The following is a 26947-nucleotide window of genomic DNA, read 5'->3' as shown; positions in this document are numbered from 1 at the left end:
CATGCTGCAGTTTTTTGAGACAGGTATGACTGTCCCCCTTTGGAGATGTAGTAGTTTCCTGTTGCTGCTGTAACAAATTACCCAAAACTTAGTGGCTAAACACAACATGCATTTTATTATTTTACACTTCTGGAGCTCAAAAGTCCAAAGGGGTCTCACTAGCTTAAATTAAGGTGTCAGCAAGGCTGAACTCCTTTCGGGAGCTCGAGGGAAGAATCCACTTCTTACCTTTTCCAGCTTTCAGATTCTTCTTACCTTTTTCAGCTGTCACATTCCTTAGCTCATGCCCCCTTCCATCTTAAAGCTATTCATGGCTGGCCTAGTCCTTTTCACAGTGCATCAGTCGAACTCTCCTGCCCTCCGCTTTCACTTACAAGAACATTTATGACTACATCAATCCCATCTGGATAATCCAAGATAAGGTCAGCTCATTAGCAACCTTAATTCCCCCCTGCCATGTAATCGAACTTATTCATGGGTTCCAGAGATTAGGACATGGACTTTTTGGAAGGCCATTATTCTGTCCATCATCACAAGTAAGGAGACTGAAGCACAGGGAGGTAATGGGGTTTACTCAAGGTCACACAGCTATGAAATGGCACTAGACTGAGGAGTGAGATTATGGGAACTCCAACTAAGCTCTGCTCTTGCTGCTTTGCTGGGTGACCTTGGGCAAGCCACTTAACTCCTCTGTCCTGTTTCCTCACGTATGAAAAGAAAAGGCTATCTACACACGAAGATGTCTTCTAGCAGCCAGTCTATGGCCACCTGAGGATCTGGGCCTTCCCCTAACAATGAACATGGATCACAAGGTTAAGGACCCCATGAACCTTCACCTGGTCTGTCCACACTGACCAAGACTCAAGTACTGACCATGAAAGGGAGAGATGCTGACTTGGTCATGGCATGGACATCCCTCTCTCTCCTGGATGGAATTTTCTAAGGCTTTTGTCCTAGGAACCATGGACACATGGATGTAAGGGCACTTTACTGACTTACACCAAACCCCCCTCCCAGCACACCACACAATAGTTGGCCTACTATTGTGTTTCCCCTCCAATTCCTAGCTTAGAGGGAAATAAAGATAAAAGTTTCTTTGTACAATAAAAAGAAAAACAGGGTGTCAGAAAATCAGATAATAAACATATATGGATGTATAGTATTGTTTGTTGGGAATTCCTAAACCAGGGTAGAAAAAAAGTTTTTTTTTTTAAATAAATGTTTATTTATTTCAAGGGGGGGTGGTGCGTGTGTGTGTGAGCAGAGGGAGGGGCAGAGAGAGGGGAGAGAGAGAATCCCAAGCAGGCTCCATGATGTCAGTGAGGAGCCTGATGCAGGGTTCGGTCTCACAAATCCTGAGATCATGACCTGAGCCGAAATCAAGAATCAGACACTTAACCAACTGAACGACTTAGGTGCCCCTCTCCTCTTGTTTTTTTTTTTTTTTTTGTTTTTTTTTTTTTAAATTTTTTTTTTTCAACATTTATTTATTTTTGGGACAGAGAGAGACAGAGCATGAACGGGGGAGGGGCAGAGAGAGAGGGAGACACAGAATCGGAAACAGGCTCCAGGCTCTGAGCCATCAGCCCAGAGCCCGACACGGGGCTCGAACTCACGGACCGCGAGATCGTGACCTGGCTGAAGTCGGACGCTTAACCGACTGCGCCACCCAGGCGCCCCTCTCCTCTTGTTTTTTAATGCAATTTTTATACAGAAATTTTCAAACATATACAAAAGTAGAGAGATTAGGACAATGAAACTTTTCTTGACTCCTAGACCTATGACCTCCAATTCAGATATTCTTCTTTTTTTTTTTTTTTTTTTTTTAATGCTTATTTATTTTTTGAGACAGGAGAGACAAGGCATGAGCAGGGGAGGGGCAGAGAGAGAGGAAGACGCAGAATCCAAAGCAGGCTCCAGGCTCCGACCTGTCAGCACAGAGCTCGACGTGGGGCTCGAACCTACAAGCTGTGAGATCATGACCTGAGCCAGAGTCGGACGCTCAACTGACTGAGCCACCCAGGCGCCCCCAATTCAGGTATTCTTTACAAGCTGAAATTCTAATTCTGAATTGCCATCTGCAGTGGGCAGCTCCACGTGTTGGTCCTGCATCCCTTTGTTTTGAAACCTGCTCTCCCACAGCTCCTTAGGATTCTGGAAAGTCTATCAAGATGCTAAGGAAACTGACTTCCTAGAAAGGCAACTATTACAGGAGACAAATGGACAAATCAGAGCCCCTTGGCTATGTTGGCTATGTTTTCTACGTTGGAGAAAAGAGTGTCTTCTTCTGAAATCAGGAGTTATAAACTCCACATAAACCTGGAGTTGTCATCATCCCTACCTTGGAGAGTGAAGCCAATACAGTGGTAGAAAGAGCTGAAAGAGAGACAGGGTGAGATTCCTAGTGCCATCCTCTGAGCGCCTGGATCCAGCTGTGCCTGATACCCTGGAACCTGTCTATTATCGCCATATTCCTAGCTTTAACACCATTTGAAAGAAGTTTCTATTCCTTACAAAAAATTCTAAACATACACCATCCCAGAGAGCTTTCTTTTAAGCCACAGAACAACTGTCAATCTTCCTTGTGGAGGGTCAAGTTTGGCCTTCTTAATTTAACAAAAACAGTGTGTATTCCTTAAGGCGTGCATTTCCTAACAGAAACAGAAAAAGTATGTGATTTAAGCAGATTTCCTCAACAAGGGAAGAATTCTGTTTTGCTGGATTTCTATAGGACAGTAACTCATCAATGATATACCTTAGTACTATATGATGACCACCACCCACACTTTCCCCCAGTGACCCCTGCTGGTGCTACTTTTGGAGGAGACAAGCTGTCAGAGAGTGGTTCTGGGCTGGCCCGGCTTGGGCCTGAACCCACAAGACCAAGCAAAACAGAATGGGACCTGATTTCAGTTTCGGGGACAGGCTGGAGTAATAACAGGAACTAGGAGATGTGGCCACAAGTGAAATTAGAGGAGGGGAACACAGGGCACCCCTATACTTAGTCACCTACCCCTGCTCTTCCTTCTTCGCCGCTCTTCAGTACAGGCCACCTCTGTATGGTGTGGACACAGAGCGCCCTGTACTAGGTAGAGCAGAAATGAGCGACAGTGGCCACAGTCCAGGAGAGGAGGCAGGGGAAATGCCATGATGGGATGAGAGGAGAGGTGGATAAGAGGAGGATGCAAAAAATTGCCCACAGCTCTCAAGGAAGGCTTCCAGTACATTCTCTCACCTGAAGGATGGCATATTTGACTGCGGTAATGCCTGCACTTGCCTGGTGCCCACCGATAGAGAACTAATTAAGTAAACTAAGGTAAAGGCACAGAATACAATACTCTGCATGTGTGCGTGTGTGTGTGTGTGTGTGTGTGTGTGAGAGAGAGAGAGAGAGAGAAAGAGAGAGAGCGAAGGGAAGGAGGGAGAACAAGACAGCTCTCTGTGTACTGATAAGGAAATCTCTCCCAGATATATTGTTAAGGAGACACAAAAAAGCAAAGCACAGAACAGAAATATAAAAATACCTATAAACGCTGCAAGAATATAAAGCAAGAGAGCAGTGTGGCTGTCTATGGGGAGGCAGGCATTCGGGATGAGAAGGAATATTTTCACAGTATACATTTACACTTATTTTTTCTGAACTTTCCAACCATGTGAACATGTCACCTACTCAAGAAAATTTTTAAACAAAACAGAAAACTGTGACATTGCAGGTAGTTCTCAAAGGAACAGTCACGCCTGTGTGGGGACCGTGGCACAACGTATTTTCCAGCATAGCCATCATGTGACAGGCCTTCCATCAAGAGGTGGGTCTATGTTCCATCCCCTTGAAGCTGGGAGCGATGGTAAATAGGGCAAAAGTGACATTATGAGACTTCTGAAGGTGGCCCCCTGGGATACCCGGTCTTAGAACCCAGCTGCCATGCTGTGAGGAACCCAGGCCATATGACAACATGTTCCAGCCAACAGCCTGGTTCAGGTCCCGGCCACCAGGCCTTGAGACGGCTCCAGCCCCTGCTACCATCTAACTGCCACTGAATGAGAGACCCAGAGTGAGACCTGCCTAGCTGAGTCCAGGGAACACTTGGAACTGTGAGAGATGCTAATTAAACGACTGTTTGCTTTCAGGCCCCTAAGCGTTGAGGAGGAGCTCTTGGTTTGCGCCCCTGTCTGACGCTTCATTTTCCAAGATGGGAGTTTTTGGACAAACTTACAACACTTGACCTGAGGAGGTAGCAGAAACAACCTGAGAGGGGCGAGTGTTTGGCTGGCCCTGTGAAAATAGGAATCATCTAGAACAAGTGCAAGATGCTGACTCTGGATGCCAATGGGAATCACAAGAGGCCCCATTCAGCAGGCTGAAGGTCTGGGCAGAGAGGGGGTGCACGAAGATGAGGACGCAAGAGGCATCTATGTAAAGGTGATAGTTAAAAACCAGGGGCCTGGATGAAATCATTCAGGTGGCGTGCACGGACAAGAGGAGGCCAAGGGGAGAGCCCTCGGGCTGTCCCCCTGAAAATGCCAGCAGAGGAAAGGCAGCGGGTAGAGAGATCAAAGAAGAGGCAATCAGGCAGGAAGGAGGAAAATCCAAGAAAGAAGGGTTCAAGAGCTGAGCCTGGTCAGAGGCCTCAATGTTGTATAGAAGACATGTACAGGGAAAGCGCAGAAGACCTGGCAACATGGCAGTCACTGGTAACCTACAGCAGAGCAGTCTTTCCCAAGTGGTAGGGAAAAAAAAATTAAAATCTCAATGCATTCCCATTAATACAAATTACTTCAATCGAATAGCAAATAATGTGGACCTCCCTGCTTTATCTTCTGAGAAACACGAAAGGGAAAAAAAGGAAGAAAGGAAGCACATCAAATGCACGTGGTAGAAGGGAAAAGGCAAAGGCGACTACAGTGGAGGAACTGAGTAACCACCATCTGCATGACAGAGACATGAATAAAAAGGCACAAGGTAATCAAACCAACTGCCTCTTGCATTTTTTTTTTCTTTCTCTTTTGTAGTGGGACTATGAAAGATTTCCTTGGCCGACCATCCAAAGCAATGACAAGGATGACTAAAAAGGTGTGCAAGAGCGCTGGGAGTCCACAGGCTTCCCCCAGTGAGCCGGTTCTGATGAGCTGCAGGGAGCACTTTGCGGAGGAGCATGCAGGAGGATGCAGGAGCGATGTCTGCCATGCACGCAGGACGCGGGAACAGGGCATAAACACCGGGATCCGCCATCTCGTTCTTTGCAGAATGCATGTTGAACCATAGCTTCAAGGGAATGGCCTCATTCCTCTAGAACACTGGAATCCCGAATCTTTTCCACACAAATTCTAACATGCCCATAACTCAAAGCAAAGGGTTTAGCTCCGAAGCCCTACTGAGCTTGCTACAGGAACAATTTTAAATCACCTCTTGGAGTAAGGCCTTCGTTTGTAGTGATAAATATTCCAGTGGAGTTAGTAATGATAAGTACATGGAAACGGTTTCTAGAATCTGCATTATGCCCCCAAATTTCCGCCACTATTCCTCTTCCGTGCATAGAAAAAAAAAAAAAAAAAACAAGCATATTAAATGGATTGAGACCCACAAAACTACAGAGTGCATTAAGTTGAAATGTCAGCACAACCATTTTGTACGCCTCAATTGTGAATAGATGTTTTGATGAAGAGCTTACTAAATCTTTAATTGGAGATAGAATGTTTCTACATAAAGGCAATGACTACAAAACATTTATCACAGTGCCGAACGCCATCACTACAGAAATTCTCTCCCATCCTTTGGTATTACTATCAGTATGGTGAATCCAGTATTAATATTAAAACACAGCACTGGAGATATAATCGTGGGTTGACAAATGAGCTTAAATGTTGTCTCCCAATGAATTTTTCTTTTAAGATCATCTTAATGCACTTGAGAAATAACAGAAAACAGTCAAGGCACAAGAAAGGTGGAAACACTGCCACAATAAAGATCAATCTTATTACACATTCAAGCCCTCTTTTCAAATGTTGGGGCTCAAACTGTACAGCTGTGAACACTAGCATTCTGCCACTTAAATCAAATATTAATAGGCTATCCCAGCTCACAGGGAAAGATATGGTGATACTTTTCTTGTTTAAAGACTTCTTTCCACAATTTTTCATAGACTTTTGGGGTTTTGCTTGCTCCTTAATGCACTCTTCCATTTAGTATAAAAGGGTCTCTGATTCAGCACGGAATTATGCATTTGGTTCTGTTCAATTTAGTACAATGATAATGTTCAAGGTGATCGGGGAAGAGGGTCACAGCAGACACTGTCAGTGCTGTGCTCTGAGCATTCAGGCCTCAACTGTTTTAGGGCGCACCAGCTTGATTTCCACGTGCTACCGTCCGCATCCCTTTGCCCTGGAGTCTCACCTGGGGACGGGAAGCTGCCAGAAGTTCTAGAGAATTAACCCCACGTAAGGAGCAACACTCAACCAATGACGGACAGCAGTGGTGGTATATTCTCAGTCCCAAGCCCCACAAGAAACTAACTCTGGGATGTGGGCTTCACACTGGCTATGAGAGATTCCCAGCAGATGTAAACTCCAGCGGTCCACACTGGTGACCTGCTCAGTGATGTCCTTCTCTGGCTCATTTCCCTATTTCCTGCTAGTGCTTCATGGGATGTCCTCCCAAACCAATCACCACGCTCAAATTCTTGTCTCAAATAAAGATGCGTATTATGATGTCCCAACGTACGGCCAACTGAATGAGTTCGAGAACTGCTGCTAGGCCCTTGCCAGCACTAGGCAGAGAGGATACATGGGTTTGGGGCCAACACAGGGAGAGCAGATATTAAGAATATAAAACCTAGCCCCAGGAGCACCTGGGTGGCTCAGTCAGTTAAGCTTCTGACTCTTGGTTTCGACTCAGGTCATAATCTCACGATTTGTGAGTTTGAGCTCTGCACGGCTCTGTGCTGACAATACAGAGCCTGCTTGGGATTCTCTCTCTCCCTCTCTCTGTCTGCACCTCCCCTGCTTGCTCGCTGTCTCTCACAATAAATAAATAAAAACTAAAAAAAAAAAAAAAAAAAACCCGAAAACAAAACACACACACACAACAAACTAGTCCCAAAGACACTGGAGTACCAAGGCCTGAGTGGGGACAAGAAGCCAGAGTGATATCCGGGCTGCTCCAGACAAGTGCTGACCTACGAAGTGTGTGTGTGTGTGTGTGTGTGTGTGCGCGCGCGTGTTGTGAGCAGAGATGCCTAAAACTTTTCCAGCAAGGTCCTCAAAGGTTGCAGACCCAAATCCCCTACCCCCACCCCACCAGTGAAGACCGGGAGGGCAGCAGAAGGATATGAAGTTACAAGGCAGGGAGGGGCGGTAGCTTCTTCAGCTTAAAAACCCCGAGAATCTGAATCTACACACCAGAGCGAGCGCATCTGCAGGCCATTTAGATAGTGAACCCAGAGTATGTCCTTTGACCAGAGACATGGAGGCAGGGAGCCAACCCTGGCTTTAGGAACTATTGATTGAAAGATTTAATCAGGATAAGGCCATAAATGTAGTGCCCTTAAAACTGCAAACAACATGAAGATCATTATTTAACTTGGCTTGTTTCAGGATTTTTTTTTAAAGGAGAGTAAAAGTACAATATACAAAGTTTGAAATGTGAAAAAAAATTATTCCTACTTCCACTGCTGCAATGCAATTCTTTTTCCCTTCGAGGCATCCCTTGCAGACTGTTTCCCTGAATGCGCACTTAATGTAATAGCATTCTGTTCGCTGAGCACAGAATGACTTCCCAAGTTACTAATCTTCTTAGTTCTAAATACTGCATAATATTCCATCAACCTAATTTTTGGTAATTTGAATACACCCTCCTATACTATATATTCAGGTCACTTCTAAAAAATTTTTTTAATGTTTATTTATTTTTGAGAGAGAGCACACACGAGTGGGGGAGGGGCGGAGAGAGAGGGAGACACTGAATCCGAAGCAGGCTCCTGGCTCCGAGCTGTCAGCACAGAGCCTGACCGTGGGGCTTGAACTCAGGAACCCTGAGATCATGACCTGAGCCGTAAAGTCGGACATTTAACCTACTGAGCCACCCAGGCGCCCCTTGGGTCACATCTAAGTTTTCCCCACTATAAATAATGATGCATCTTTATACAGCGGCTTTTTTTCACTTTTCAAATTATTTTTTTTTAAGACAGAATCCCAGAGGAAGCCAAAGTATTGGTAGCACTTCAGCGACCCCTGCAACAGGCAGCCCCCCTACATTTATCATCTGCAGTCCTTTGATTACTCCCAAAATACAAAGTGGGTGAAACACTGGCATCCTTTTTCTCATACATACAAAGATTAAGACAAGCTTGACCAACAACAGCATTTTAAAACTTACACAGGAGAAGACCAGACAGAGAACCAAAATGCAAAGCAGTCTTTGATACTATGCTTAGGACCCATGCAGTAAACACCTACTTCTGATCTCTAAAACGAACATTTGAAAGTGGATAGCAATTTCAGTTTAGACTCCTACACACTAATTCATGCAACAGGCATTCTGCCCTAATGAGCACCTGCTCACAGAGAGACTTCTAGCCTTTGAAAGCCCGCTCTTTGCCTGGCGTGGTGTGGTCCCCTTCATGACACTGCCATTCACTCTCTCCCACAAGCAACTTACTCGGCCAGAATTCGGGTGAGTTCCACGCTTGTTCTCATCATTCTTTTCCCTCCTCAATTGCAAAAGCTTTTCAGCGAACAGACTGGCTGATAGCAGAGCCGCTGATGGCTGTGGTTAGGATGTAATTAGGGTGAACTGCGTCGGTCGGCCTTGCTCCCCACTCTTCTCTGTTAAACACTGGGAGGAGGTGGCAAGGACCAGAATCGAGGCACTAAACCCTTACATGTCTGCCTTTAATAATGTTAACTCTGCTTCTGCAAGTCAGTTCCAACACTCCTCCCTGGGCTGTGTCCTGCCTTAACGGTTCACTTTTATAGGAGGAAGCAAGGGAGGAGGAAAGACGGAAGGGGAAAGGTGGGAAGATTAGCTCTAATTTCAAACCATCTTAGGAGTTCTGCAAAGTTCCACATTGACTGATGGACACATTTACTCCCCAGAGCCTTTTTTCATAAATACTTACCACTTAATGTGCACTTCCAAGGGGAATAAACACTGTCACTGAGTGCCATCCTTATGGGAGGGGGATTTCCAGAGCCACTTCTTTTCTCCATGGCTCAGGGCCACAGGATTATGATCCTATTAAAGCTGTGCCCTGCGAATACGGCAGTCACACCCACCCCACCAAGACTGACCTTCTCAGTTTCTGCACAGCAATGCTAGTTGCCTTCCTTTGCTTCGGGGAAAATGGCAGCTCATCTCCTGTAATAAGGTCCACGTCTGAGACTGGTGGGGATCGAAGATGTATTTTGTCCTCAGCTCTGGCCAAACAAATACAATAACTCTCTAATAATATTCAGTCCTGAAGACAGAATGTTTCCTGGGGCTGTTTGGATCATGTCTTATTTGAAACCGGGCTGTTAGTGTTATTTTCTCCTTGCTCTCATTGGAACTGAACGGGACGGAAGGCAGGCACAGTGTCCCTCTGGAGGAGGTTCCTCTCGAGTGACTGTGCTGGGACAGCACTAGCTCCAACTGGATAAAATCTATGTTCGAACCTTAGCCTGTGTGCCCAAGGGTATCAAAGAAGGAAAAAACAAGCTTTCAGATAGACCCTGTCACTCAGAAGGGAGAGGGCTCCAGGGCCCATCTCCCAGATTTACCCTCCGGTGAGCCAGATGGCCTGACTGCTGTCACCACCCAGTAGATGTGCGAGGCTAACTGGTGCACCCAATAAGACAACATCCAAGGAGGGGCTCTGCAAACTCCAAAGGGTTAAGTAAATTGAACATGAGCATTCTTCTCCCATTTCGAAGCTAAAGCGCAATTACTTTGGTTTTAAGTTTATTTATTTTTGAGAAGCAGGGGGCGGGGGCAGAAAGAGAGAACCCCAAGCAGGCTCTGCTGTCAGTGTAGAGCCTGATGCGGGGCTCGAACTCACGAACCGTGAGATCATGACCTAAGCTGAACCAAGAGTTGGACGCTCAACCAACTGCGCCACCCCAGGTGTCCTGAAATTCCTTTTAAAAAAAAAATTTTTTTTTAATGTTTATTATTGAGAGACAGAGCATGGGCATGGGAGGGGCAGAGAGAGGGGAGACACAGAATCCAAAGCAGGCTCCAGGCTCCGAGCTGTCAGCACAGAGCCCGACGCAGGGCTGGAACCCACAAACCGTGAGATCATGACCTGAGCTGAAGTCAGACGCTTAACCAACTGAGCCACCCAGGTGTCCCCTGCAATTCCTTTTTAAAGTACACATTCTTACAAGACTACCTTGGCAGCATAAAACGTTTACCAGAATTCATAGAAAAATACCACCCAATGGTCTTCAAAGGTCTATAAATGAGCATGAGCCTCCAACCAACATTTATGGCCATACGTTATATCGATAGAGACTTTATTTCTGTATCTGTTCCACCTTTCCACATTCTTGTGGCAGGCCAGACTTCTCCTTGACAATAGTCAATCCAGTTTATAACATGACATTGTGTGTGTTCATGTGCTTAATTCTGTCTGTCTTTATAACCTGTCTCATGATGTCTATGGGCCACATGAGGGTTGAGACTGTGTCATTTTGGCTCGGCATTCTAATCCCCAGGACATTGCCTGAAGGATTTACGGAAGGAAGGAAGGAAGGAAGGAAGGAAGGAAGGAAGGAAGGAAGGAAAGGAGGGAGGGAGGACAACGAGCCAGGCACGGTGGTGGGCCCCAAGAACACCTGGTCCAATAGCTGCAGAAGTGCTCACAGCCCAGTCCAGGTCAGCTGGAGAAGGGCATGGCCGGCACAGGTGCCCATCAGGACTGTGGGAAGAAGAGCGGATTCAGAACGGCTTCCCTGCAATGGGCAGGGCTTCTGCAGCTGCTCCAGAGATTCTAGCTTTAGGGGCGGCTCTGGGCAGAGGCAGGGACAGCGGGGAGGCACGGAGATGCAGATTAGAACTACATTGCACAGGAGGCCAGGCCCAGAGATGGTGCTCCTAGGTGAAAGCTCTCACTTCCAGAAGACACTGTCACCCTCATCCAAGGCCCCTGCATGCAAAATCCCATCCCTGAGAACCTTAGATTTCCCCAGATTCATACTAGCAGCAGAATGAATGCCTTTCTATTCCTATTTCCCAGATTGCTGCTATGGGTCTATGTGCACGTGAGAGAGACAACGATGAGGGAACCTTAAGTCCACCGTGGTTTGTTAAACACCACCACGCAGAACTGCATGGCTGAAACGGTGGGGTAGGAGCTGCCATCCCGAGGCCTGTCCTGCAAAATGGGATACATCTGTCTTCACCAGGGAACTATGATAAACGAGCAAAGACAGACACTGGTCAGGGCAAGCCACTTTATTTAAGAGCTTCGACAGCCCAAAGTGGTTTAACATAGAGGCATGGAAGATTTATCTGGATGATAAAACACTTGAACTTGAAAGGCACATAAATTATAATTTTGTAGGGTTTTTTCCTTTTAAGATTTCATATAGTCAAAGGCTTTAAGTAATGAGTGAAATGCACATAAAGTTGACTTAATTTCATACACGTTGTCTGGTTAGAGTCTGCAGAGAGTCTTCGCTTCTAGATGGGACTGAGTTCAGAGTTAATGCCACACACCCGTGTCTGTGGCCTTCTGTTTCCACATCACGGTGGACATCATTTGGAGGATTGATAAACAGAAAAATAATAACGGCAACGTTAGTGATTGAGCACTCACTGTACCACAGTCTGTGCAGTGAAGACTGTACTTTATACACTTACACACGAGCATCACTTACTACTCCTAACAGCCCTGTGAGTTACGTACTATAGAAAGAGGACTTCAATTACTTTCCCTTTGACCTCAAGCTTTCTAATTAAGTTCTTCTTTCCAGCTTATCTCTTAACGAGGCAAGGGACCCTGCAGGAAAGCATCCCCTGATGGGGACCCAGACTCCCCCACCCCCTCAAACAATAAGGAATGCCCTGAGCCAGCAAGACCCCCTGTGGCTGACCCCAGGACAATGGACTTGACCTTAACTGCCCACCTGCATACACCCACCCACCTTCATCCCACATTTTCCTTATATAAACCTGGAACTATTTTTGGCACTTGGGCAACAATCTTCAAGACCCTAGTCTGCTGTCTTCCTGGTGTTGGCGTCACTGAAATAAATTCCTTTCTTGTGTTACCACCACTCCTCTCTGCCTTTGGATTCTGTCAACAGTAAGTGGCCCAGCCTGGTCTGTTTGGGGACCTTGGAGCCAGATGCTCTTGCATCCCTGCTCCCTGGCTACACCATGGCTCCCATGTTCCGGATGCAAAAACTGAGCTTTAGAGTGCTTTTGTGACGCACAGGAGGTCACACAAGCAATTTAATCGGACTCCAAAGCTGCAGCATTCACCACCACACTGCAGTGTCCATGAAAATAAGCACTTGCCTTTAGCAAGGACTTGAAAACACTAGCTATTTTGCCTTATCTGTATACTCCTTTTGTTGTTGTTTTGTTTTAAACAACACACTTTGACACAGAGAATTTTGCCTTGTGAGTTTATGTTCAGTCATTCGTCCATTCACCATTCATTCCGGGCCCTGTACTCTGCTGGATGCAAGATTTACAGGATTGGATTCCCCAGCTTCTAAACCAGTCTCAGGCAATTACTGTACCAGGTGAAGGGCAGGGCAGGATGGGGCAGGGGCAGCCCCTCACAGGGGGCCCATAATGAGCTGTGGGTTAGAGACGCACCTGAAGGAGACAATTTTAGATCTTTTACACTCTGGTCCCCACCCCCTCCCTTAACCCATAACTTTCTGGGCCTTTCCTTGGCCAGAGTCTTCAAAGACCTCAAACTCCCCAGGCCTCTGGACAGAGTGGCTCCCCAAGAGGCCTTTTATCATGCAGAACACTCCCTTCTCCGGTCCCAGCTGACGTTTTGCGGTAAAACCAGTGCCCCAGATAACACAGCTCCTCAGCTAATCACCCTGCACAGACCCTCAGAGCCACCCCTCGCCCCCACCTCCACTCTCCCCCTGCCTTGTTTCACCAATTTTTGTCCCAAATAAGAGATAATAACAGCAGCAGCAGTAGTAACTGCCTACATGTCAGGCACTGCTCGATGTACTTTGGGTACACTATCTCATTAAATCCCATAATAATCCTCTGCCCTGCACACTGTTACTCCTCCTATTTAGTTCATTTAGGGGAAGAGGAAGGGAGTTAATATTTCTTCAGGGTCAACTGTATGCCGGCCACTGTTAAGCTTGCACAATCAGATAAGTGACCTGCCCAGGGTTGGTCACAGAGCTGGGGAATAAGGAGTAAGAATCTGAACCCAGGTCTGTGACCGCCTGGCCTAGTGTTTCCCTTCGCTTCTCTATGGCTGGCACTGCTGAGGTTTGCAAAGACAGCCCTCTCTCCCTCTCTCCCTCTCCCTCTCCCTCCAGCACCCTTCTGTTAACATCGGTCCTGTTTTTATTACCACCACCCACAAACAGTGACAGACTCCTCTCTCAACTGTGTCCCCTGACTCTCTGGGCCTCCCAGCCAGTTTTCATGGAGCAGATCCTAAAGTCTACACCAATAGTGTAAACAGAGGCAAAGAAGAAACTAGGATCATTCAAGCCAATAAAACACACCAAGAGGCTAACAGATGTTTCCTGAAGTGCCCACCCCACCCCACCCCCATCTTAAATCCCTGGGGTTTCAAGATCTGAGGGGTCCTCAGCTAGGGATCACAGGCTTAAGTCCTCTGGGGGGGTTTTTTGGCCAGTTGTCAGGGGTGACACCACCAATGAGAGTGAGCATGTAACTCTATGCTCTGTCAGAGTGTGAGACTTAAGTTCTGGGGGCTCATGGAACTGGCAGTAACAGGTGAGGCTTTCTGAGAAATGGTTACCTCCCCAGAAGCAGAGGGTGGCTCCACAGCAAGGCCAGAGCGTCAGAAGCCCTCCTCTGATGACTCCCAGAGCACTGAGCCCACCAGGCTGAAACTCAGTTTACTTCACCTGGCCCACCCTACAGGAGCTCTAGGAGGGCAGGCCGGAGGCAGATTTCTCACTGAACTCTCAGAAGCAATAAAAAGGGAGTACTAGTTAAATGTTTCCAGAATAAATCACCAAAGACAGCATCATTTTAGAGAAAAGGCTGTTTGAGAGATTCTACTCAGACTAAGGAACAGGACTCCAGGAGAGGGGAAGTGGGTTTGCTCAGAGGCTGGCACACTCTTTAGTCCAGATCAGCATCCTGCTCCATTCAGAAACGTTTCCAAATGTACTTCACTTACACCTGGGAACACAGCTCAGTCATGTAAATTCAACGCCCCAGTCTTCAATGCGTAGACCAACCCCCCCCCCAATTTTATAGAGCAGAAAGTTCAGGAATTGGCTTCCCCCCCGCCCAGCTCTCTAAAGGCAGGCCCCACATACAAGCCACGTTCTCTCATAACACAATGTGTCTGCTGTGTTGTTCTCCACCCTGGAATTGACTCATGCTGAAGTTTGTGCTCCAGCACCCTTCACATTTGGGACCGCCAGTTAAATCCTCCCCTGCAACCTGCACTTTCTATCTTCACAGCTCTTACAGGGGTCTTACCCACTACACCGTGAGCTCCACCGCAGCGGGCACTACGTTCGTTCGCCCACTTCTGTATGCCCGGCACTTGGCCCAGTGGCCGGCACTCAGTGGCACACGGTAAGTTTCCGCAGGCTGCCAGAGTGGGGAAGGTGGGATCCGAACTCGTATCTGCCGGGTTCGGGTCAGAGCCAAATGGTTCTAGGGGTTAGACCACGCTGCGGCGAGAATGCGCGGTGCGCGGGTGTACTGGGGAGGCGTACTACAGTCTCTCCCACCAAGGACTGCTGCCGGGCTCCGCACCCCGCCGCCACCTGTAGCCACAGCGCCCAGGTGTGGGCCGGCGCCCTCCAGGGCAAAAACGGGCTGGTGGCGCTTACCTGCGTGCGGCGAGCCTCCGCAGAAGCACTCTGTGAGCCTCGGGGGACTGCCAAGGACTGGGGTATCCGGCTTGGCCCGCCCGCGGCCCTGCACTCGAAGACCGCACGGGACGACGCCTGGTCTCGCTGCGCAAGGCCCTCTGCGGCCTGGGAGCTACGCGGAGAGCGGAACCCGGCCCGGCCCGCCCCCCGGGCGGGGGTAGGGCGGGTCTAAAGCTAACTTGACCCCGCGCTCCCCGGGCGCCCTGCCGTGGGCGGAGTCAGAGGTAAACTTAGCACTGCGCCCCGCCCCTTCGGTGGGGGCGGTCCCTAAGGGGGAACGAGACACTGCGTCCCGCCCCTTCGTTCTAGGCCCCGCCCTCCCGCCCCACCCCAATCCCCATCCTGCTCTCACCTGCTAGGCCTTTTTGTGTTGCGTTCCCCTTTGCTTTTTACTTTCTTGTTTTGTATTCCGTTTTCTTATTTTTATTTCTGTATTTTCAAAAGATCGAATTAAAAAACGTATCAAAGTAATGCATGAACACTCTTTACAAAATAAAGTTACCTAATGTTCTTATAATGAAAGCAACAAGCCCTTCTCCCTTGCTCCCCACACGTGGCCCTTTATAGGAGTTCCTCCATTTAGTTCTTCTGGTGGTCACCCCCTTGTCGCTAAAAAAAAAAAAAAAAAAAAAAGCTTACATAGCGATTTCTTGATTTATCTATTGACTTTCTGCCATGTTAGATGAGAATTTACTCTCTTACTGTGCCCCTGCTTCCCTTTTCCTGACAAATTTACACCTCTATTCTTAAGTCCTGCCCTGGTGAGCTCTGAGACCTCAAGACAGGAGTAGAGGAAGGCTTTCTGGGACCTGCAGCTAATACAATTATGGGGGAAGGGAGAAAGGAGGGCTATTTTAGACAGCTCTATAGCATTAAGGCTTGCAAATGACCATTTGTTTGGAATGAGCAAAATCCTGAGACCTTGGAAATTCAGGTCTCTATCCCCCGAGACCTTCTTAGATAATTTACTTGGTGAATTTGCTTCCCCAGTGTGGCCTGTCTTTCTCTGCCCACACAGAAATCTCCATAAATCCAGACTTCTCAAGGGTCACGGGGTGAAGGTCAAGATTCATCAATTTCTGCCAATAGGATTTCTTAATGGACTGAACTGATGTGTGCAAAAAAAGAGACGTCAAGGATGATGTCAAGGTTTTGTGATTGCTACACAGCTTATCCTAGCATCAGTGACAAGTTCTTAACCTTAGAATGGAGAGTGTTTTATAAAGCTGGCTCTGGGCCCCTGCCCTGTCACCAGATCCTCTCAGTTCTCCCATGAGGTTGGCTGGACCTGCCCAGTGTCCCCGCTTTAGGAGGGCTCATACTTATCCCTCTTGTATCAATGCAGGAGGCACACAGCTAGCTCCCAGTAAGTGGCAAGGTAAAGGGGCTGGTATCCCTTCCTCACTCAAATGGAAAAAAGTGTCCACACCCTCCTGACACCCCTTCTCTCCTCAGAGAGTTCAACCCTTCCCCTTCCTCTGCTCTGCCTTCCTTCTCTTCTGCTCACTCTGCTCTCTTTCCCTTGTCCAGCTCCTGAGGGCAAAGGACTTGGGAGTAACTCTGACTGAGGGTGTGAAATGTGACTTTACAAGGTGACCTTGTACAAAATCCCTTTTCCAATTCAAGCTTGTTTCCTTCTTTGAAATTGGAGGTAACAGTCTCTACCGTGTTGAGCTTTAGAGGAGGATTAAGTGGCTTAATATCCATGTATACACGGATTTTTTTAACTGTTTTTTTTTAACTCACATTTTTTAAATTATTAAATGTATTGAATATTAAAATTAATCATTCTTTTCTTTTTATTGCTTCTGGATCTTGTGTCATACTTAGACCATTCATTCCCAGTCTAAGATTAGAAAAAAAAAATTGAAGTATAATGACCTTTGTAATTCTCTTGTGTTCTCTTATTCAAAACTCAGTTTGTCTCCTAGCAGAGTGGGAAGCTCATGAGAAAGTTTAGGGACTTCTAAGAATCTGTGTGTGGCATGTTGGTACCATAGGTTGAATTAAAATAAAGGGCTAAATCAGGTTGCCTGGCTGGCTCAGTCAGTGGGACATGTGACTCTTGATCTCAGGATCTCGAGTGTGAGCCTCACATTGGATGCAGACATTATTTAAAAAGAAAAAAATTAAAATCAAGGGCTGAGTCATGCTGAGTCAGGGTCCTGACTCTGGACACAAACAGCAAGAGGGACATGGGATATGAGGCAGTGACTTCTCCATGCAAGGGACTTTTCTTCCCTAAGAAGACTTAGTCTTCTCTAGGAGGAAGTCTGCCTTCTGGGCACAAAATAGTGTCTCCTAGTGGTAGGAAGTAAGAACCTCACACAATAGCCACACTTACCCTAACCTAAGTAAGGGAGAGGCAGGTATGGAGAAATCCATCTGGAGAGACAACTAGCTCCTAATATTTTAGAAGGGGGAATACATCGAGATGAGAGTCATGCCCTTTGCTTGAGGGCATGAAGTGCTACTGGATTATGGGTTTAATGGGGATAAAATTTTTGGTAAGTTTCATCTCTCCTGAATCCTATCACCATGATGGCTCAGGCAGGAGGAAGATTTCACATAGAGCGTGTCTCAGTTTGAGTCCTTTGGAAGCAGATCCTGAGACAAGGATTCAAGTGCAAGCAGCCTATTTGGGAGATACAGGGAACATCAGCAGAAGAATGGAGTATGAAGAACGGAGGGAAGGAAAGGCAGGATGCATTGTTAAGCCAGCTACCAGAACAGGTGATTGGAGCTTAATCCTGTGGGAAAACTCTAGAAGTTATTAAAGAACATGCCTCAGAATTATCCCACCCAAGCAAAGGCTGTAAGTGGGAGGTCTCTAAAGGGAAGAAAACTGCAACAGACAGATTAGCTCATTTTTGAACATTTTACAGACTATTTCCAGGCATAAAAATGTGGCTACCCAGTGAGATCAAGCTGTAACACTGTCTGCACTTTCCTTCTATTACCTAACGGTGTTCTGACAAAGTTTCAGTAGGAGCATTTTGGGCAGTAACCAATGTGCAGATGGCTGAGAGTCAGTGTCTCAGGCCTAGAAGTGTGCCCTGAAGGACATTCTGGAAAATCTGCTCTTGGACAGATTATGATAGGACTTTACCTGGGTCAGCCTCTGTGTTTAGATGAGCCCATAACCTTGACTTCTGAGCTCTCATGAGAAAGGGCACACTTTGAGGAAAAGTAACATGAAAAAAAAAAAAAAAAAAAAAAAGAGCCTGGTGGACTTTTAAAATGACTGAAGAGGGCAAACTTTTCAATCACTGTAAGCACCTCAGAAGATGGGTGTTTTCTTTTTTTTTTTTTTTTTTAATTTTTTTTTCAACGTTTATTTATTTTTGGGACAGAGAGAGACAGAGTATGAACGGGGGAGGGGCAGAGAGAGAGGGAGACACAGAATCGGAAACAGGCTCCAGGCTCTGAGCCCTCAGCCCAGAGCCTGACGCGGGGCTCGAACTCATGGACCGCGAGATCGTGACCTGGCTGAAGTCGGACGCTTAACCGACTGCGCCACCCAGGCGCCCCAGAAGATGGGTGTTTTCTTAGAAGCAGTGAACAGATAATGCCAATGCTGACTCTCTCTTATGTGGCCTCTTGAGCAGGATTCCATGAGAAAACTGTCATTTTGTCAACCTGGCTCCATCAGCCGTACTTACTATTGAACTAAAGTGATCCTTTTAAAACATGACACAGTTCCCAGTATGCCTCTAGCTCAGAAGCCCTCAGTGGCTTCCACCACAACTAGGGTCAAATCCCAAGTCCTTCCCAATGGCCCAAGGCCCTCACAAGATCTGCCCCCAACAAACTCTTCCTAACATTGTCTCCTGACAATAACCACTGGGCATTCCTCACCTCTGGTCTCCTTGGCTTTGCTGTTGCTGCTGGAACACACTGGGTCTGTTTGTACCCCAGAGTTACTGCACTGCTGTTCTCACTGATTGAAATGCTACCCTCTCCCGACTCTTAAGGTCACTTGCCCAATTCATCAGCTTTCTAATGGATCACTACCTAACAACAAACACTGCACACTGCCCCATACATACCACTTGTTAGCTGTCTATGGAATATATTTTTATTTTTTATTTGCATAATAAATAAGTGTGAGGTCCAAAAAGAGCTGAGTCTTTATATACATATGTTGTTCCCTGATATATCCCCACACTTAGAACAAACAGTGCCTGCTGCTTGGTAGGTATTTAATAAATATTTGCTGGATGAATCAACCAATTGAATTGAGTGAATGAAAAATATAACCAAAATCAGTAAATACATAGTTCGAAAATATTCTAGAATGTGGACTTTGAACTAATCTAGACTGGATTCCTTTCAGAGAATTGTTGGAGTGGAGAGAGAAAAAATCAAATGAAGTGGTTGAGAAGCATTACATAATTGGACTCACAATTACAGATGAGTATTGGATTGAGGACCTTTGCTGTTTTGTCTTTGACCTGATGTCTGTGTTAAATATTTAAGAAAAGGCTAGCTTGAAAGGCTACACACTCATTTAAAAGTAGTAAGAAGGAAAAGGTTCCCCTAGTTATTTTAATAATTCAGAATGGTGTTCTGTGGCTCCTGTTGGCATGTGAGGGCCCATGATGGTAACTGCTTACCTGAAAATAGAGGCCTTGATCAAATATTTAAGATCTCACTTATTTTCATTTTCTGCATATTTTTTATGCCTGCGTCTCACTTCTTTTTACCCATTCTGCAGCTGCACATTCACACACTAACGCTAATAGAAATGTTTCATGGATTATTAAATGCAGCTAAGCAATGAGCTTTTGCTAGAACGTAAGGCCAAACTGGGGCCACTTTCCTGTTCTAACAAACTAATTTTTCCTTGAAGGTGCAGCCTATAAATTTACAGAGGCCTCTCCCCTGTATTCCGAAATTTTTTAAGGCAGTTGCACATCTGCTGCAAAGAGATTTTGAAGTGGAAAACAAAGACAGGTTTTACAGTAGCATGGTTAAGCTGTCTTAGAATCAAGAACAGCTGAAGTCATAGAATTAATAAGTGGACCCTTGAAATTACGGCAAGATGACACTAACTGGTATCTGTTTGCTAATGGAAACATTGTACTCTGGTGTCACCAGCAGTGGCCTGGGTTTGGGTTAGTGTCTACCTAGGCTTAATTGCCTAAAGAATGTTCCAGTACCAGCACCCCAGTGCTGTAAATTATCTTTTCTAATGGAGCTTTCCTATTCTACCCCTGCAGCTAAAACTCTAATTCAGGCTTTGATGTCTGTCTGGGCCCACTTGGTACAAAGAAGTCCTTTGAAGGAGGTCAAAGTCATAATACATTGTTCACCATGGAAAAGTACTTTGGGAATACTCCTCATTTTTTGATGAGGAGAGAGTGCCCAAAGAGGTTAGGTGATTTTCTCAAGACCACACGCAGCTGGTCAGAGATGGGGCTGGATGGTATCAGTATTTTTTGTTGTTGTTATAAGCAACAGAAACAGTCTCTGCTAACTGAGCAAAAGAAGCTTATTGGGAGTACTGGCCCTTCAGAATGTACAGGAAGGTTGGGGACCCAGGCTTAGAAAGGGATGGGAAGAAAGCAGTTCTGAGAAGCTTGAAAGTGAAAACCCTAGGTATTATCTCTAAGCAGAAATGGTCTAGTCAGAATGCCACTGCAGGCACAGGTGATTAAATTCCAGCCACTTCACGCGTGATTCAAAGTCCTGGGAGAGCCCCTCTGATTGGCCAAGTTGAGGCTGTGCTCCCCTGGCTGTCCTGGGGAGGGCGTATGCAAATCCTTTTGACTTTGGATATTGAGAGGAAGTACCTGACTTTACTCTCACTAGGACTCTCCTAGTGGAGAATGGCAAATCCCCTAAAAGAGCCCCAAAGACGCTGTTAGGAGTAATTCAAGGATGTGCAGAGCCAGGATACAATGAAACCCCTATTTAGTTTAGAGTGGTAGACCCCTGTGCAGCTAGAGGTGGCCATGGGAACCAACAGAGATTTGCTTGGGATTAACAGGAAGGAAGGTTTTGCTTTCTGAACACAGGAGTTCCTCGTCCCTTTCCTCTTTCCTTCTCCTGTCTTTGAATGTGGATATAAGCCTGGCGGGCCAAGCAGCCATCTTGAGTCTATGAGGTGACAAGCATGAACTCCAAAGTTACTTGCTAAGGATGGCTGAGTGGATAGATACCTGATATGCTAAATACACCACGGAACTGCTGTCCAGTTCTGAACTGACTACCTGCAGACTTCTTATTTTGTAAGAAAATTAAAAACCAGGCCACTGTACTTGGGTATCAATAATGTGCAAACTTGCATCGTCTGATAATACAAATTGGTCCTCGAACTCTCGATCCCCTATGTAGTGCCATTACTATTCTGCTTACAAGGACAGGATTCCTACCTTCGAGGAGCTTATGGATGAACTGAGGCTAACATAACCCTCTTTAGCAAGGAAAGAGCAAGAACCTGTGATGTATAATACATTCCGAGAAGTAATAAAGTTCTAAGGCCAGCCGTTCTGCCCAGTCCACTTCATCCTTCTGTCCCAGGGCTCTGACTGGACTAATATTCTCTTCTGTATCTTCGCCTTCACCTCTTCTTTGTTCCTTCCTCTTTGCTTGTAAGGAGACTGAAGCTTGTAAGGAGACTCCCATCACCAACGGCCTCTCTCACAGTCAGTCTCTTGCCTTCTCTTCTATCCAAACTTCTCAGAGGAGCGATCTGTCCACACCTTTTCCTCTCACATTTAATCCTCAACCCAGAGCATCTAGTTACTGTCCCTGCCTCCACCATGAAATTGCTCTACTGATTGCTAATTCCTGTTGGTAAACCTTTGTCCTCATTTGACTGGCCCTTGTGTGCTGCCTTTGATAATACTGGCCACTGCCTTCATAGATCTCCTCATTCGGCTCTATGACCTCCTTCACCTTCTCCTGGTTCTCTTCTTTCCTCTTAGAATGTGCATATTGTCTTCCAGGACCTCCCAATCAAGGCATCAGACCATACCCTAGCTAATGGGAGGACACTGGACCTCTCCCTAGAAACTGAATCACAAGCAGAGAAACTCACACACTAAAAATGGTGGCATTCTCCCATGTTCATGATGGTGCCCTTGTGGAGTTGTTGAAGAGCTCATGCCACCAACAGCCCCAGAGTGGCCAGGTTTCTGTCTGCCCCCTGCTTGGTTCTTCAGCTTCTCTGTGGCCTACCCACAAATCTTTTCTCTTATATAATCCAGAGTTAGTTTCTGTTGCTGGTGCCCAAGGAGGCCTGAGTGATGGTCTATGCTCAGATCTCTAAACACACATGTGCAGAGCAGGCCATGGGCCTGGTTTGTACATGTGTCCTCAGGGAGCTCGCTCTTCAAGGCTCAAATCAAATATCCCTCCTCCTCCATGCAGCCCTTCCTGATCCATGTCCTTGCAGTCAAACCATATGTTGTTGCTCCCTCTACTTTACTGCCTGGCAAGCTCTTGACCTTCAGTGGTCCCTTGGGCCTGCGGTACTCAATGGCACTTTCATACTCAACTCCAATGCTCACTGTCAGAGTACCCTGTCCAGGGCCAGTCTGCCCAGCTGGGATATGTCCTAGCCTTCCTCACTAAGCTAGTGTCTCCTAAATGGTGCTGACTCCTCTCAGGTAAGAGCTTTATGGATGATAGGACTCCTTATGGCATACTCAGCCCTTAACTTGGATCTGTCATCTTAGAAGGACCTGGCAAGAAACACTCAGACTACAGAGCTCCTAGCATGAGAGGAGCCTGCTCATTCTCTCCTCCCTCCCGCATTCCACCTGCCCTTCCATGCCTGTTTGGTTTTCCACGCAGCAGACACTGAGAGGGAGTTAAAGGTGCAAAAGGTTTACAGGGGAGTGACACCCATGAGCAAGAAAGGCCAGAAGCAGGATTGGACGGGGCAGCCGGCAGAACATGATGCTGACCCAATAGTCTTGGCAGGCTTGAGCAGCTCTGGAGCTCAGGGTGCCCGCTAGCATTCTGTGTTGGGTAGAAATGGCCAGATATTGGCTGGGGTCTGCCCTGAGAAGAGCTGCACCTTGGCTTGGAGACTGGAGCAGACCCCAAAGAAGCTAACAGCTAGAGGCTGTCAGGAAGCCATGCCCCTCCCGCTAGGGGAGCAATTCTTCTGAGCATCGGGGTCTGCCGCACCTTCCACCCTGACCAGTATTTGTCTACAGGAGCTCGTGGAATGGCCTATGTCCCCACATGGCTCGTGGCTCTGTGCCAAAATTTTTGCCAAAGTGAGGCAGGGGTTAGGGCTCTATCTGTAGCAAGGGAAAGGTTTGTCCATATCTCAGACCCTGAAATAATAGCTAGAACTGAAACCTCACCATGGAGTTCTTGTTCCCTAGTATAAAAAGCTCAGCTGTGGATCTTGACTCTGTGTCCTTCCCTCCCCTGCTGGGTCCTACCCTGTCCCCCTGCCTGTTCCTCCTCTGGATGCTGTGCAGGCTGTTAATATCTGAATGGTGTTTTGCTCAGAGGCTTCACTGACTGAATGAGTGAAGGAATGAATGAATTACAGAATGAGTGATGGCCCCGATGAAAGGATCCAAGAATGATGAAATAGCCTGAGAAATTCAGAGCAAATTGAGTAAAGATACTTCAGCAAGAAAACTACCACTTGAGTCACTTAGGGATGAGAGGATCATGTCCAGCCCGCAGGGATTCTTTGAAAGAATCACTTGACTATTTCATCTGGTGGTGGAGGCAGTGTCTCTGCTCTGTCCTGCCTATTTCCTGGTGACGACAGCTATTCTCTTTACTCTGAGTCCTCAGCTTTTTGGTTAAGTCACCATTCTTTCCTTGAAGGCAGCTTTGCTTAATGCACGGAGTGCGCAGATTGTCTGTGAAGGCTGTGTGGCTCCCTGGATCTCAGACCAAAGGTGGTAATTGACTGCACTACCCCCGAGCCTTCCTTCCATCCGTCTTTATTGCTTCATGCTTTGCCCAGATGGCACCTGTGCCTCGAGCCTCCAGTTGGTCAGAGCTCAGTGGCCCTCAAGGGGAGAAGAGCAGTCTGACTGCTCCCTTCCACATGGTCCTCTAATGACTTAGAGCCATGCACTAATTGGCCTGCCTCTCCTTGGGCAGTTCCAGAGACTATAATTGGGACTGATTCCGACAGCCTGCCCCATTAGGAGGGCGTGCTTCAGGAATACACCCTAGAGGAGGAGATCATTTTCCCAAGATCGTTTTCAGAAAGGGCAAGTGGGACTTCACACTTTGCTTTGCAAGACTCCTGTTGTTTCCGTCTAAGAGGAAGAAGTAGGAAACACATTAGCAGCTGCCTATGCAGTTTTCACATACTGAGTCCATCAGCTTAGGCTAAACTATGCTGTGGTAACAACCCCACATCTCAGTGATTTACAAAAGCAAAGGTCTCTTTCTTGCTTAAGCTACATGTCCACTACGGGTCAACCACAGCTCTGTTCCACTTCCCGTTTACACACAGACCTTCTTGGGGACACCGCCTGTGACAGAGGGGAGAGAGATGCGGAAAACCATTAGCTGGCTTTCACCGCTTTTCCGCAGGAGTAACATGGCCTTTCCATCCATGTTTTGTTAACCCAGGCAAGTCATGTGCCATTTCCGAGTTCAACAGGTTCCGGACATATAGTTCTCCTGCAGGTTACAGACCCGATGTAAAAGAGTAGAATCCTCCCCAAGGGAAGGCTAATACTGTGAATCATAGGGTACAGAACCACTTGCATTTACAGCGAGAAGTCAGGCGAGGCAGCCCAGATGATCTAGTGAGCTTTGAGGTGTGCCAAAGGCTCTGCACCGGCAGGTGAGATAGATGACGGACCTCTACAAGCGGCATGATTCAGTGAGGGCCTAAGTCTAGTTTGACTTCTACCACTGCTTGTGTGACCTTGAGCAAATCACCTAGCCCTTCTGAACCTCTAAATGGGCTATTAATATCCACCTCTTAAGGCTGTTGTGAGGCTTAAATAAGGTATTTGGCAGGTGCATAATACATCGGAGATTTTATTGAGATAAAATAGTTCGTGCTTGCCTGGGACAATTTGGGAAACTCGGAAAAAAAGGAAGAAACAAAGAACACTAAAGCATTTCTTGCCACCCCAGAAACAGCCAGTGATAAAATTTTGGCAAGTTTCCTTCAAAAGATGAAAGCATGCCATTTTTAAAGCTGCAGCTATTTCTGCATTTGGACGCAAGGACAAGGAAGATATTTGTTTGGGAAGACACCTTAATGGGCTTATTAAGCTCCCCTGCCTCGATTTCTCTGGTGAATCTGGATGGGAAACGTTGCAAGAAAAGTTTTCTGAATTCTCTGCATACTAAGGAAATAGAGTTTTTTTTTTTAGTTTTCTGTTGAAAGCAGAGGGGAAGGGAGGTTCCATTTTTGAGGTTCTGGAAATTGGAAAAGGAAGGATGTGAACACAGTGGGACGCCTAAGGTTATGTGAGACAGAGAGAGGAAGAGAGTGAGGGATACCCAGAGAGAGATAAGGACAAAGGGGGACGGAATGGAGACCTAGAAGGATACAAATGGGAGCCAGAAAGAAACGGGAACACTTACACAGGCAGAGGGTGACACCCGGTGACACCAGCATCAGCCTGCCTCTTCAGGGACAAGAAGTTGGGCCGATTTTGCTTGTTGGGGCCGGCATGTCCCAGTAGAACTTCAGGGCCAGAGGCCCAATTTTTAGCTTCCAGCATTTACTCACCCCCCTGCTGCAGCCGACCCTTCCTGTTCTCAAACCTTTAGGGCAAACCGTCTGTTTCACAAAACAGCCTGATGTCACTGGGGCCCTTGGGGAACGCAGGAGAGGGGTCCTTCTCTTGAGAGATAAAGTGACTTAGGGAGAGGAGCAGGGAAAAGTGGAAATGGGCGGAGATCTCTCAAGTGGATTGATAACTGACCCAAGAGGAGGGTTTGGAATAAGAAGGGACAACCTCTATAAAAGGAAATCCCCTTTTCTCAGAGAGTCCTCGAAATCTCAGTGAGGAGGATTTGGATCCCTGTGTTTCTGTAAGATTGAGGTTTGAGTTAAATTTAGGTATTTTAAACATTTGTTCATTGATACATATTAAATCTCAAATATAGTAAAATATCATCATGGCTTTATATTGATACATATTTAACATAGTCGAAATCATACTGTCCACATATTGTATATCCTGTTTTTTCTCCTAAGCACTATACTTAAAAAATTTTCTCACATAGTTAAAACCTCTCCATAAACATCAGTTTAGGGCACTTACTTTCCAACAGCCATTATGTTGCCCTCCCTCTGCTTACCCTCCCTGGACCTCCTCCCAGCTCCCGTGCCCCACCTGCTTTGTTTTATGAATTCTTCTCAGCTGAGCTAGAGGAGGGGCCTCTGACAAGGTCCTTGTTGGGCTCAATTATGGAAAACATGGCCTGCGTCACGAGATGAATGATTGTCGTGTCCCTCCCGCCTGTTACAGGAGCCATCATGAAGATGCTTCCGGAGTGCGGGCCCAATTCTGTTATTTGCCATTGTGGTTAATGAAAAGACAAAATTGGAGCCTATGAGCACGACATGTAGGCAGCACCATAATTAGCCCTTTGGAAGGTGAAAGATCCACTTTAAAATAAAAGAAAATAGCTTTACTCCCACAATGAAATGGCTGCAATTTTCCAGCTAATGCAGACCCTGCAGTATTTCTGTAATTCTTTTCCCTAGGTCTTCTATTCATTATAATCTCTCCCTTTCTTTTACTCTCTTTTTCCTCTCTCCTTCTTTTTTTTTACTTCTAAGTAAATTCTATTTGGTACAAAGAAGGCTAAATAATATTATTTGCAAACAGGAGGAAAAAGCTCTTATTCACATGATAAATGCATTTTACTTTGAAAGGGAAGAAATAAAAGGCCAAATAATTAAATCCTTACCCTAGCAGAGCTTTACTTTTCT

General features: G+C 46.5%; 1 protein-coding gene across 2 annotated transcripts in view; it reads right to left on the bottom strand.

The window, feature by feature from the left end:
* NMNAT3 (nicotinamide nucleotide adenylyltransferase 3) overlaps positions 1-15235 on the bottom strand; it is a 116010-nt gene extending 100775 nt beyond the window's left edge. Inside the window, exon 1 of one of the 2 annotated variants that reach the window (XM_045503483.1) lies at positions 15007-15235. The gene's annotated coding sequence lies outside the window, so the exon portion shown is untranslated. The remainder of the gene's footprint in view (positions 1-15006) is intronic. The other variant, XM_045503482.1, reaches the window with a different exon arrangement.
* Positions 15236-26947: the final 11712 nt, after the last annotated feature.

Source organism: Leopardus geoffroyi, chromosome C2, assembly GCF_018350155.1.
Source record: "Leopardus geoffroyi isolate Oge1 chromosome C2, O.geoffroyi_Oge1_pat1.0, whole genome shotgun sequence".
NCBI classification, from domain to species: domain Eukaryota; kingdom Metazoa; phylum Chordata; class Mammalia; order Carnivora; family Felidae; genus Leopardus; species Leopardus geoffroyi.
Note: the sequence above shows the minus strand (reverse complement) of the source record. Positions and strands in the feature narration are given on the sequence as shown.